The sequence below is a fragment of the Bison bison genome, unplaced genomic scaffold, assembly GCF_000754665.1.
Source record: "Bison bison bison isolate TAMUID 2011002044 unplaced genomic scaffold, Bison_UMD1.0 scf7180017864217, whole genome shotgun sequence".
In the NCBI taxonomy this organism is placed as follows: Eukaryota; Metazoa; Chordata; class Mammalia; order Artiodactyla; family Bovidae; genus Bison; species Bison bison.
This window is the reverse complement of record NW_011494789.1, coordinates 3,632,178-3,645,722: the sequence shown is the minus strand read 5'-3', so window position 1 is coordinate 3,645,722 and position 13,545 is coordinate 3,632,178. Positions and strand designations below refer to the sequence as shown.

Below are 13,545 nucleotides of genomic sequence, written 5' to 3'. Positions count from 1 at the left end.
GGCAAGAACACTGGAGTGGGTTGCCATTTCCTTCTCCAATGCATGCATGCATTCTAAGTCGCTTCAGTCGTGTCTGACTCTGTGCGACCCCATGGACAGCAGCCCCCCAGGTTCCCCTGTCCACGGGATTCTCTAGGCAGGAATACTGGAGTGGGCTGCCATTTCCTTCTCTTACCAATATCATATACCCAGAGAAAGTCTGGATCTTGGGACTGCAGTGGAATAACTTGGTGGTAAATAACTTGGTGGTTTTTGGAGATGGGCTAGTTCTGCATTCAACTTCCTACTCTGCTGTTTTACTCATTGAAGAGTGTGAAGAACTTGGACTTAGTCTATTATTTTCATATATCAATGGGGGCTATTTACCTCCGTGGGTTATTGTGAGGCTTAAATCAATCAACACAGATGTTATGGACTTAGCACCGGTGGCTCAGACGGTTAAGCATCTGTCTACAATGTGGGAGACCCGGGTTCGATCCCTGGGTCGGGAAGTTCTCTGGAGAAGGAAATGGCAATCCACTCCAGTACTATTGCTTGGAAAATCCCATGGACAGAGGAGCTTGGTAGGCTACAGTCCACGGGGTCGCAAAGAGTCAGACACGACTGAGCGATCTTCACCGTAAGTGCTCATTATGAGTTAGCTATGATAGTTGACTCATTGGAAAAGATTCCGATGCTTGGAGGGATTGGGGGCAAGAGGAGAAGGGGACAACAGAGGATGAGATGGCTGGATGGCATCACTGACTCGATGGACGTGAGTCTCAGTGAACTCTGGGAGTTGGTGATGGACAGGGAGGCCTGGCGTGCTGTGATTCATGGAGTCGCAAAGAGTCGGACTCGACTGAGTGACTGATCTGATCTGATCTGATCTGATTTTTAACTCTGGGTTTATTTGAGTCACAGACATAACTTAAATCTCGAGGCTGTCCCTTAGTTCTCTGCCATAGCTAGTCACTCTGGAATTAGGAAGAATTCAGGTTCAGTACCATCTTCCTGAGACTGCTTGGCCCCCAGGGAATCAGACACAGATTTCCTTAAAGGACTCTCTGATTAGCCAAACACTCAAGTTTTGCAGGATGCAGAGAGGTTTCTGTGGCTCATGTGATAAAGACATTGATGCCCACCAGACTTCCCCACATCGATCAGTCCCTGTGCTGTTAGACAGGACCCCATAACTGGTTCTGGCCTATGGGTTGTAGGTGAAAGTGACACCTATCACTCTGGCTGGCTCTCTGCACTCCAGCTATAGTGACTGAGGATGCTTTGTATTCCAGGAGGTGGAAGATGACAGCCCCTCAGCCAGCCTGGATCCTTGAGTGACTGTGTGGAGTAGAGCCCCTGCCAACAGAGCATATTGTGTAAGGCAGAAATAAACTTTGGTGGTGTAAATGTTGGAGACTCTGCAGATTTTTTTTTTTTTTTTTTGCTTTAGCATAGTCTTGTGTGACTTGGGTTCCATCCCTGGGTCAGAAAGATCCCCTGGAGGAGAACATGGCAACCCACTCTGTATTGGTTGCCCAGAGAATCCCATGGACAGAGAAGTCGGGCGGGCTACAGTCCATGGGGTTGCAAAGAGTCAGACACAATTGAAGTGACTTAACACACACACACACAACCTTGTGTAACCAATACAACCCATCTTGGTTGGCCGAGGCCTGACATTTTATGTTAATAGCATAACTAACCCTTTGCATTGGACAGCTTTTTACAGTTTTTTATAGAGCAGGCTAATACCTATTACCTTTTTTGACCCTTGGCACAATTACACATATGGGAATGCTCCCTGGTAAGTCTTTAGTGCTATTTCTTTAAGCAGTGTCTGCTCTAAAATCCTCATTTCTATACCTATCCAGTTTTCAGTCAACCCCTCTCCCCACTATACCCTGATTCAACACCATAGTTTCCAAACTCTGTTGTACTTATCTGTCCATCTGCTTCCCCCAACCACGCTGGAAGCTTTTAGATACCATCTTATCTAAGACAGAGGCAGCGCCTTGTCGATTTGGTGTCCGTATCTATTACGGTAGGTGCTTTCATGATGGCTGATGAACCACTGGGTTGTGTAAGGGAGGCAAGGAAGACTACTGTCCCCACTGGGAGGCAAGTTAAAGGACTTTCCTAAGGACACGCAGCTGGTAAGAGGCGGAGCCAGGCAGCCTAATTCTGAGTGCAGAGCCTTACCTGTCTTTTTGCATGGGCTCTTTTTCCTTTTTTTTTTTTAAGGGTCAGAAGAGACAGTATGGGCCATGGTGCCTTGTAAGGCATTCTGCTACTTCTACATTTCCTATTTCCAGAGGCCAATCAGCAGGCCCACGTGGTGGTGTCCTAACTGGAGAAGGGTGGACCAAGGAGTGTGTCCAGGAGAGGATTGGGAAGGGTTCCCTGGGGGAAAGGCCTTGTCTGAAGCGCCCTCAACAGCAGGATGGTACCAGGAGATTGCTTGCTTGCATGCTTAGTCGCTCAGTTGTGTCCTATTCTGTGTGACCCTTTGGACTGTAGCCTGCCTAGGCTCCTCAGTCCATGGGATTTTCCGGGAAAGCACACTAGAGTGGGTTGCCATGCCCTCCTTCAGGGGATCTTCCCAACCCAGGGATCGAACCTGTGTCTCTTGTGTCTCTTGCATTGCAGGCAGATTCTTTACCCGCTGAGCCACCAGGGAAGACCCTGGAGCTTAGCAGGACTCAATTCCATGTCTCCTTGAACAAATGGGAAGGAGGAAGAGGGTGCAGGGAGGCACCAAAGGAAACTCTCACTGTAACCCTAAAGGCAGGGGTCTGGGGTGGGGAACGTGGGCCCATTGGCTGCCTGCATCCCTGCAGGGCTCTCATGGCCTCCTGCCCTGTGCCTGGGGTGGCCAGCTTGGTATGGCGTTTGTGCAGCCCATTTTATCGCCCTCAATTGCTCATCAACAGACACAACATCATCAGCTGTGCCTCATAGCCTCCCTGACTCCAGGCTCCTCCTGTGGGAGAGGCCGGAAGGGAGGCCCTTTCTCATCGTCTGGCGACCTGAGTCAGACTGCAGGAGAAAGGAGCGCGATGGATCCCACAGAGGCTGTGAGCAGCACCTGGAGGAGAACTGGCCCTCCTTCAGGACTGATAGGAGTTGGAAGCACTTCTGTACGTGGGGATTGGTTTAAATCAGTCATCAGGTTCCAACTGGAGCTGATTGTTTTTCTTGGCATGATAGGTCTGCTCCAACACACCCGCTGCCTGTCCTCCTTAGTGGGGTGGGATGGTTTCTGTCTTTGGAAAAGCCTTTTGGACACCTCCTTGGGACACTGCTGGCATGTCTGGGCATATATGGGGGGTATCCCAGAGTGTGATTTGAACACCAGCTTCCCAGGTACCTCCCGGAACCCGGATCTTAGAACAGAGGGTAGTCAGAGTTCACGGAGCAGCATTTACAAGGGGATTAAAGGAACTCATGAGTCAACTCAAATGACTGGTTGTGGCTGCCTGGAGTGCTGCGTTGAAAAGTCTTAGTTTCGATCAATTAACACATGTGCTCCGGTGAGGACAGGGGAGTGGCTGAGATGCTGCACAGGCAGATTTGCCTTCTTGGATTCTCATTTGTATCTCCTTTCTTCTGGTGCCTTATTTCTACTATTAGAGAGCCATTAGCTCGCATTAAGGCCTGTCTCTCTGTTCTTATTTCTTTAAAATGCATATGCGTCAGGGAGGAGAACCAAGAAGGCATTGAAGAATTCAATGACTGATTGATTGGGATTGATTACCAAAAAACAGATCATTATCAGTTTTGCTAGTGCTGGAAACTGCAGTGACACAGTGGCAACTCTTCAAATACATAGGTTTTCTCTTGGCTTAGGATGGGTTATCAGACTGCCTTGCAACATGGCAGTCGGCTGAGAGGAAATGGGAAACCAGTTGGGTTTGGTGGAAGGCAACACTGGGGAAGGAAATGGCAACCACTCCAGTGTTCTTGCCTGGAGAATCCCAGGGATGGGGAAGCCTGTTGGGCTGCTGTCTATGGGGTTGCACAGAGTCGGACACGACTGAAGTGACTTAGCAGCAGCAGCAAACATAGACAATGGGGGTCCCTCATCAGGGGTCACCTTGCAATGGGGACATCAGGGGGTCAGAGCTGACCAAGGGTGCTGACCATCTTTGGGAGGGCAGGAATTTCTGCTCAGAAACTTTCCTGGCAGTCCAGTGGTTAAGACTCTGAGCTTCCAATGCAAGGGGCGTGGGTTTGATCCCTGGTTGGGGAACGAAGATCCCACATGCTGTGTGGTGGCTTGGCCAAAGGAAGGGGGGAAACCTTTTTTATCAGGAAGCCCTGTGTTCCCAGCACTGTGGGCTGTGCTTCTGTTACTCACTTCAGGGGAATGGGGCTGGGGGAGAAACAAGGTTCAGTCTTAAGACTGAACAATTACTAGGGTAACTGGGTCAGGAGTGGGAGTGGGGGGGCAGTCCACACACTATCAAAGAAGACTAGACAGTTTTGCTGTGTAGACTGGAAATTCTAACCTGCCCGACTTCCATCAATGTACTAAGTCTTTGCAGATTTAGACTTTAAAGCAAAGAGTGTAAGAGATGCAGGTTTGATCCCTGGGTTGGGAAGATGCCCAGGAGGAGGGCATTGGAATCCACTCCTGTATTCTTGCATGGAGAATCCCATGGACAGAGTAGTCTGGCAGGCTATATAGTCCATAGGGTCACGAAGAGTTGGACACTACTGAAGTGACTTAGTGGCATAAGCCAATCTATGATGAAAAGAACTTAAATGGCAAAAAAAAAAAAAAAAAAAAAAAAATCCTCTAGTCAGATTTGTCAATTGTTCCTAAGAAAAACAGAAGAACAGAATAGGAGGAAAGAGGAGCATTCATATATGAGTCATTTACCCCAGTCAGTCCAGTGACAGGAGATAAGTGTTTGGAACAGGTCAGTGGTCCTGGCCTGCGTCTTTGTGCTAAGGTTATGTCAGGTAAAAGGAATCATTGGCTCATTCTTTCATTCATCCAACAAGCACTTACTGTTCCAGCCTCTGATGATCTGTGGTGAAGACATAGGTCTTGTCTTCAGAGAGCTTTGAGTCGATGAGGAGTATACACAATGAAAATGGGCATTAAAAAAACCTTTTTATATTGTATTGGGGTGTAGCCAATTAACAGGCTTTTGACATTTTCAGGTGGACAGCGAAGAGATTCAGCCATACATATACATGTATCCATTCTTCCCGAAATTCCTCTCCCATCCAGGTGGCCATATAACATTGGCCAGAGCTCCCTGTGCTATGCAATAGGTCCCTGTTGGTTTTCCATTTTAAACATGCCATTTATAGAGGTACTGTTTTATAACTTTAATATATAGTGGAAGTATATGTAACTTTGTTCTGTATTTTCTAATTTGCTAGTAAATGTGTTATCATACTTTAATAATTTAAAAAATTAAAAAATAAAAGGTACCATTTTAAATGTTCCTGTCCATTGAAAATGGGCATTTTTGATAGAATGTGGTAAGTGCTGAGCTCTGGAAGCCTCAGTATTCCCATTGTCAAAATGGGGATGTTCCTCTTTATCTTGTCTTCAAGTCACTAGAGCAGCAAGAGCTGCCCCAGCAGTGCCTGAGGTGTGGGCTGCTCCTCCCTGAAGTCGGGGGTGGGAAAGAAGGGAGGGGGGCCCCAGATATCCCCTGGGGGGTGGATGGGCTGCCCCCAAACAGAGAGACTGCGGCCTGCATCTGCAAAGCACCTCATACATTTCCAAGCACTGTCTTGTTCAGCATCTGATTTGATCTTTTTTCTCCCTTGTGAGGCTGGTGGGGTGGGGAGCGTCACTCTAGAGGACCTAAGGTCACTCGTGTAGCTGGGGACAAAGCTGCTGGCTGGAACCCGAGGATGCTTTTCTCACTCTATGGGGTGCCCTGGTTGAAGATTGAGGAGTTGGCATGGAGATGGAGGCGAGGACAGAAGTTCCAATAGCCTATAGTTCAGCCTTCCTTCCTCTTCCTTTTTTCTTCCAACTCTTTCTGAGTGCCAACTCATGGTGCTACAGTACTGAACTTCTTCTGAGGCTGCCAGCAAACCCAAGTCAAAACTGGAACTTGAGCCCTAGTCAGACCCTCATTCCAAAATGCTCCACATGCCCCCTGGGGTGTTGCTCCAGGAGCCAGGTGGCAAGAACAGGAAGAAATGGGACCAAGCCAGGGCTGGGGAAATTACAGAATCCCGGAGCTCTCACCACTATTAGCAGTGCAGATCCCTAGTGTAGCCAGTTCCACACCCTCCAAGGGGCAGGGACTCACCCATCTTGGAACAGGGAGGCAGTGGGACACTGGACCTCTGGAAATGGCCCATTCTGGATGGAGCCAGCTTTGCTGGTGTGATGGCTTCACTGTGAAGTAGGAGGTGGGGACTGCACTTGATGGCTTTGATGGGAGTGGCCCTGCCCTCCTCTGCTGAGGGCAGACAGCATCCAGGCAGGCCAGCTGCCAGGGAGAATGATAGGCATCTGGCTGTCCAGGAGTGTGTGTAGCCTGAGGCACTTCTGGGAAACTCCCTCTTGCTTCCCATCCTTGTAGATGTGAAGTCATGGGGAGGCAAAGGAACAATTCAACTATCCAAGCTGTCTGGAATCAGGGAACAGGGGCCCTGAGAGTCCCCTGTCCTGGCAAGTGTTTCTGTGACATTGTCTTAGTTTTTATTATTAAAAAGTATTTTATTTTACTGAAATGTTTTAAGCAAGTTGTTGCTGTTCAGTCACTAAGTCATGTCTAACTCTTTGGAACCCCATGGACTACGGCATGCCAGGCTTCCCTGTCCCTCAAGGAGGGACACTTCCCGAATACAGGACTTTGAAATCCCTCAGGACTGGATTCAAGTCGTAGGTCAGCTCCTCGCTGACAAGTCACTCATGGACAAGTCCCTGGGTGCCTTGACTTTAGGTTTTGTAGTCTGAAAAATGCCCACTTCAGAGGCTGTGCAGGAGGCCTGAGATAAATTCATAGGGGAAAGCTCTGTGAGTTGCTGAGCGCAAGGCACTTGTTGGTACTTGTTTATTATTGTCATGGAAGTTTCCTTCCAACCCTAAGAGCCTAATGATTGGAATTCATTCTTTCTGGGTAAACAGTAACCCTCCCCCTGAGAGCAGTAGGAAGGAGAAGACAGCAAGAAAGCACTAGTATATATGAGGACAGTGGGGGTAAGGAGAGAACCTTCTGGATAATGGGAAAAGAAGTTCCCAGGACGAGAGGTCAGGGTGAGGGAGGTGAGCACCCAGGCAAATGTGCTCATCTGGTAAGCTCTAGGCCGGGCCCAAAGACAGCTTGTCTGCTCAGAGAGGAACATCCTGGTCCCCACTTTCTGTTCCTAGCCCCTGCGAGCCGCCTTTCAGTCCCTGGAGACTGAGCTGGGCCCTCCAAGTGACAGTCCATCTCAGACCCAGCTCTGAGGCTCCGCCTACCTTGTCAGGCTTAGCTAAATAAAGACATGGTCCCTGTGGGGGGCCGCTGGTGCTGAGAGCTCTCCTGGGGGGCGCCAGGCAGCAGGAGCCAGCTCCCCATAGCTTGGTAAAAGCAATCATTGCCCCTCTCCCTGCATTCTGCCTCTGACCTTGGGTAACCTGGCAGATTGCCAGCCAGCGCCTGAGAGCTGAGGGCAGTGGGCGTGCTCAGGAGAGAGGCTGTGGGGTTGTTCCAGGCAGTGGGGGTCTGCCAAGGGCAGTGTTGGCACCTGGACAATGCTGGAGTGTGGCTGGGACGGTGCCAGCACAGGCTGGGTGCAGGGTAGCCCGGGCAGTGGGGAGGCTTCCACACTCACTGGGATATTTTAAGCTGACAGTAGCATATCAGAAGGGACATTTACCAGCTCAGCTCCTGCTGCCACTGGGGAGTTGCGAAGGTGGCAGGGGAAGTGCTGGGTTTCAGATTTTTCAGGATGCGTGTGACTTTGGGGTAAAGAGGGGTTTAGAGAAACAAACCTTCTCAGACCTGTCCTCAGACCTGAAATGAAGTGCTGAAAATTACTGAGTGCCTTCTGCCTTTAATCCATCTCCTAATGTAGGAGAAAGCAGTAGAGCCCTGGCTCTCTGGCTGCTGGGTTTCTCTGTTTGAAGGTGAAAGCTCACTAGACCAAGGTGTGGACAGCCCCACTTTCCTTCCAGTCCTGGCTCCTCCACTTGTTGACTGCATTGTAACCTGGGCTACGTCATGGGCCATCTTCAAGGCTGAGTTTGTTCACTTGGAAGGGGTGCTGAGTCAGCCATGTCCTCTTCCCAAAGGGAGAGGGGGATGGTGTAAGGACTTCAGGATCACGGAGAAAGAAGTTGTGAAATGGTGAGGCAGGCTATATCCACAGAAGGTGGTATTGCCAGCTTTCTGCCTGAGTAACTCTTCATCTGCATTCCTGCATCCCCACTGTAGCAGCAGCTTCCTCCCCTTCTAACAGGCTACCTTGGGGCCGCAGTGTGTGTGTGTGTGTGTGTGTGTGTGTGTGTGTGTGTGTGGTGGTGGGGGGGGCGGGGGGCAGCAGAGGGGTCTCCAGAGATCCTAGGGAGAGGCAAAGTAAAGCCAGATTCCCACCTCTTGTTGGGTGCTTACCTCGAAAGAGAACATGAAGCATGGGAACACTGACAAATCAATTAGAGAAATCAATGCCCTTGAGTGCAGTATGTATTTCTTTACTTCTAGCCCGGTCCCACCCACCCTGGGCCAGCAGCTCTGTTCATTCTTCAGGAATTAGAAGCTTTAGTTAAATCCCTGCTGCTCTCCATCCCCAGACAATTTCACTCTGGCCAGGCTGGGGATCAGGGACCTGGAGTGGCCATGTGGGGAGGGAAGGTTGGTGAATGTGTCAGCCTGCCATTAGGAGGCAGATGGGTCTGGAACGGGGCTGAGAAAGCTCATGGATGTCCATGACCTAGGCCCAGGACACTGAGCTGGACACTGTAGCATGTACATGGTAAGACAGCATCCTTTCTAGGCTTTAGACTTGAACTGCAAGGATGAGACCAGAAGAGATCACAAGAAAGGTAAAAAAGAAATTGCAGTTCTCACAATTTCTTCACTCTATTGCTGGACAGGGCAGGGAGAAAGGGAATATTTAAGATGTTCTGAAATTTGACATAAAAATTCATAGTCTGGAGAGCTGCCCCTTTGCTTATTTATTCAGGGCACAGAGGTTACCAGGGTGGGGCCCTGGATCCCAACTGCCAAAGTTCAAATCCTGGTTCTGCCACTTAGAATATGACCTTAAGCAAGTTATATTACCTTTTTTTGTTTTTTGGTTTTTTTTTGACTTTAGTTGTCTCATTTGTAAATTTGGCCTATTAAGAGTAACTACTTCATAGAGTCTTATCAAAATTAAAGGGATATCAATATATATCTTTCCATAAAGTTGGCTCCCTTAATTATTATAACCAGTGACAAAGTCTGAGAAGTCAGGGCTAGTTACTTTCCCCAGGCCTGTCCTCTGGCTGGTCACTGTCTGACTAGAAGATAATTTCCTTTTTCCTTGTCCCCTCTGTTGGATCTACCACATATTGCTGATTCATCTTTCTAGAGCCCCTGACAACCCCTTCCTTCCATCCAGGCTCACCACCACTTCCTATTTTGGATCCCCATTATTTCAGGCTGAAATTGTTAAAGTCGCTTCCTAACTGATCTCTTGTCTCCATCCTTCACGGAGTTGTCAGATCAATCTTCTAAAACACTGTTCTTATGCCACTGGCCTGTTCAAAAATCATCAGTGGCTCCTAAGGGAGCAGGAGGGAGGGCTTCAGTGCTTGTCCTCTGTGCCTCCCATCAGACCCTCCAGACCTTCTCTGACAGGCCCCTCCCCACCTGTGCCCTTGGCTCCTCCCCACTCTTGGGTGCTTCCTCAATCCTGTCTTTCCTGTTTAGCTGTGTTGGGTCTTAGTAGGAGTGCAAGTGCTCTTTGTTGCAGCTGGTGAGCTTCTCTTTGTAGTGTAAGGGCTGATCTAGTGGTGGTGAACGGGCTTCGTTGCCCCTCAAAAAGTGGGATCTTAGTTCCCCAACCAGAGATTGAACCCTCATCCCGTGCATTGGGAGGTGGACTCTTAACCACTGAACCACCATGGAAGTCCCCTTGAACTGTTCTTACCACTGCACTTGACCTATGCTGTTCCCTCCCCAGAACACTGCCTCCCTCTGTGTTCCGCCAAATTCTACCATCCTTCCAGGCCCAGCTCCAATCCTATGTTTCCTTGTAAGTCCTCCCGAAACTCCCAGGTACTAACCCTTCCTTTCTCTCATTCGGTTCCAGTGTGTCTTTGGGTTGCTCAGGCTGTTCATGGATACCTACCTGACCTAACTCTATTGTGCACGGCTTCCATGGCAGGAGCAGCCCTGCTCAGAGCCGTATTCCCACAGCCCTTGGCACTGTTGGAGGGAATCCAGTAAACTTGTGCTGCTTTTGTGGGAAGTCCTGGGTCAGCTGCTGTCCCATGCCTGAGGGCACCTCTGTTTGCCAACTCCCTGATTTCTGACGTATCTTACCTGGCACCTTCTTCTTCTTTATATTCCTGGTTGGATTTTCTCTCTGGGACATGTGATCCTCAGAATTTTTTGCTCCACAGAAGGAAAAGAAGGGATAAGATTCTGCTGGCAGTAGCTCAGCTCTGGTCAGTTGAGCTGTGTTAACGAGAGTGCATGCGTGCATGCGTGTGTCCTAGGGTGGGCCAGCAACCCTACTCGCTTACATGCCTATTGCTCTTACCCTCCAGAGAATCCATGCCACCAGATGAGTAGGCCTAGAGAGATGAGGAAATAGAAACGAACAGCCAAGTGTCCTTTCTCCCTCTCCCTGCATATTGTAGCTCCCGTATCTGTGACGGTGGAGGGGCTGTCTTGGGTGGGCAGGAGACTCATCTACCCACAAGCTCAAGAGCCACTGGGCTTGACCCTTAAAGGCTGATGAAAGGTATAGTCTTGGAGGGTGTGGGAATGTGTATCCGTGAACCTTAAGAGCATCTGTTCATACTTCCTGAGAGTCTCTCCTTTCTCTGAGACTCCCTCTTACAAGGTCTCCTATTCTTGACCCTCTACAATTGTTGTTTAGTTGCTGAGTTGTGTCTGACTCTTTTGGGACCCCATGGTCTGTAGCCCGCCTGAGTCCTCTGTACACGGGATTTCCCAGGCAAGAATACTGGAGTGGGTTGCCATTTACCTCTCCAGGGGATCTTCCTGACCCAGGGATTGAACCTGCATCTCCTGCATTGGCAGGTGGATTCTTTACCACTGAGTCACTGGGGAAGACTGACCTTCTTGTCTCTATTTCCCTTGAATCCCCATTGCTTTTTATCTCTGCTTCTCATTTGCCACTTAGGTTTGTATGCCTTATACATAGGTTCCTAATCCTTCTGGATCCCAGAGGAAAGGGGTGACGTTTTTTGAACAACTTTCTTAGAGCCAGGCATTTGACTCGCTGCTCTGTGTACAATATCTCATCTTGTCTCTACAGTTTGAATTAAAAAAATTTTTTAAATTTATTTGGCTGTGCCAAGTCCCAGTTGCAGCATGTGGATTGAACCAGGGCCCCCTGCATTGGGAACATGGAGTCCTAGCCACTGTACCACCAGGGAAGACTCAGGTTTTTTTTTTTTTTAAATCCCCATTTTATAGATGAAATAACTGAGGCTCTGAGAGATTAAATTGCCTATGGCTGGCACATGTCTGTCTATGTTTCCTCTGCAGATCTTGACATGGGGTAGGGGTGCTTACACACAGGAGACACGTGGGTTATCATGTGACACTTGTACGCTGCCATATCTAAGGGCAGCTCAGGTTGAGGGTGGATCTGCAGAGAGTGAGGTGTGGTGAGTGACGCTTATATAGACAGGTGGGAAAAGAGGGCCTCATGGCCACAAGGTGAATGCTGGCCTGGTGGCATTGTCCACTGACCCGGAGTCCCTGAAGGACTTCAGCCTCCTGCTACCAGATACCCCTCCCACCACCATGGGAATCAGTGGGCACACCCTGGGTGTTCATCACTGCTTTCTCATTAAAGCTCCCAAATATGCTTCAGAGAATTTTCTTTCTAATGTCCAGTCAGGGCTCAAAGAAAGTTAAAGAAATTGTTTTTGAGATGAAGGAGGAAGAGCAATGTGCCGAACAGTAATTTCAGAGTCTAGAGTAGGGCCCTTGGGATAGGGAAAACCTCCGGTGGGGGTGTGGAAATGTGGGAGTGGTAAAGGGCATTTGGGCAGCCAGAAGATTCAGGGAGTAGGAGAGGGGAGGGGGGAAATTTATTTACACCAGACTCCAGCCACTGAGGGCTTCCCCCAGTGGCTCAGAGGGTAAAGAATCCACCTGCAATGCGGGAGACCTGGGTTCGGTCCCTGGGTTGGGAAGATCCCTGGAGGAGGGCATGGCAACCCACTCTAGTATTCTTGACTGGAGAATCCCCAGGGACAGCGGAGCCTGGAGGGCTCTGACTTTGTGACTCATGGGGTCACAAAGAGACTGAGTGACTAAGCACACACCCGGCTTCTGATTCAAGAGTATAATTCTCATCAGGTTTTCATCCTTTAACCTAAACTTTTATGAAGCTGGTTCCTTACACCCCCCCGTTCTAGGAATGAAGGTGTTTAGTCTTTTCTTAGAACTGGAGGGGCCCGGAAGAATGGCAAGAAGGTCAGCCCCCGGGTACTTTCCCCAGCTCCAATCCCCAAGCCTTCCTGGCTCAGATTCGCTCACCTGCTAGGGCCACGCCCCCAAGCGGGCACCACTCAATGGCCCTGGGACAGTACGGACTGAGGGCTGATGCCCTAGGATGGGGCAAACGTGAGGCGTTCGCAGAAGACCCTCGGCTCGGCGATTCCAAGGCTGGAAAGAAGCCGCGTTCCCGCCTAAATCCGCAAGACAAACGTTGCTCCCTCTAGCTTTTCTACTTGCGAAGCCTGTCGGTTTTTTAAGTGACCCCTCCCTTCGAGCCCAGGTCCATTTCTAGCATTCACGCCTCTCCAGAGTCTTGTTCATTTAAAAATGCATTTTAAAATGCACTAACACCTACATCTTTGGTCCAGCCCAGATCCGGTTTTGCGTAGCGCGGAAAGTTTACGAGGTATTGCGTGTACCCCACCCTGGCACACGGGGTGCGCGCGGAGCTGCGTGCAGGAATGTGTGCGAGGGCGCCGAGGGGTGCAGAGCAGCTTTAACGCAGCCGAGAATGTGTCAGATGGGCGCGTGAAACTGGGGTGTCGGGTGTGCGTGGGTCTGCCCGCGCGTGCCCGAAGCCCACCGCCTCTCGCCCACTTGCCAGAATGTGTCAGCAACCTTACTTCTCCTTCAGCCCTTTCCCAGCCAGACGCCCCTCCTTTTTGGTGCTTCTGAGCGTTTACTGTAAATCCCGTGACTAAAACACGCTGGTGAGCCCGGCCCGTGGACATATGGATCAGTCGCCCCCTTCCCGGAAGGGGGAGGGGGCCCCACCTGGAGCCTCGGAAGCAGGGAGCTGCCGGTTGCCTCGGGAGAACTCCCCGGAGCCCAGCTCGCCGCCAATCTTGGCGCGGAGACCTGCGTCGGTCCCGGGGCGCTCCCACCAGGGTGGGGTGCGAGCCAGCATCCC

General features: G+C 50.0%; 1 long non-coding RNA gene across 1 annotated transcript in view; it reads left to right on the top strand.

Moving 5' to 3' along the window:
* Positions 1-1,389, top strand: part of LOC104992534 — an 86,598-nt gene extending 85,209 nt beyond the window's left edge. The window contains exon 3 of the long non-coding RNA XR_825715.1: positions 1,275-1,389. This is a non-coding gene — a long non-coding RNA (uncharacterized LOC104992534). The remainder of the gene's footprint in view (positions 1-1,274) is intronic.
* Positions 1,390-13,545: the final 12,156 nt, after the last annotated feature.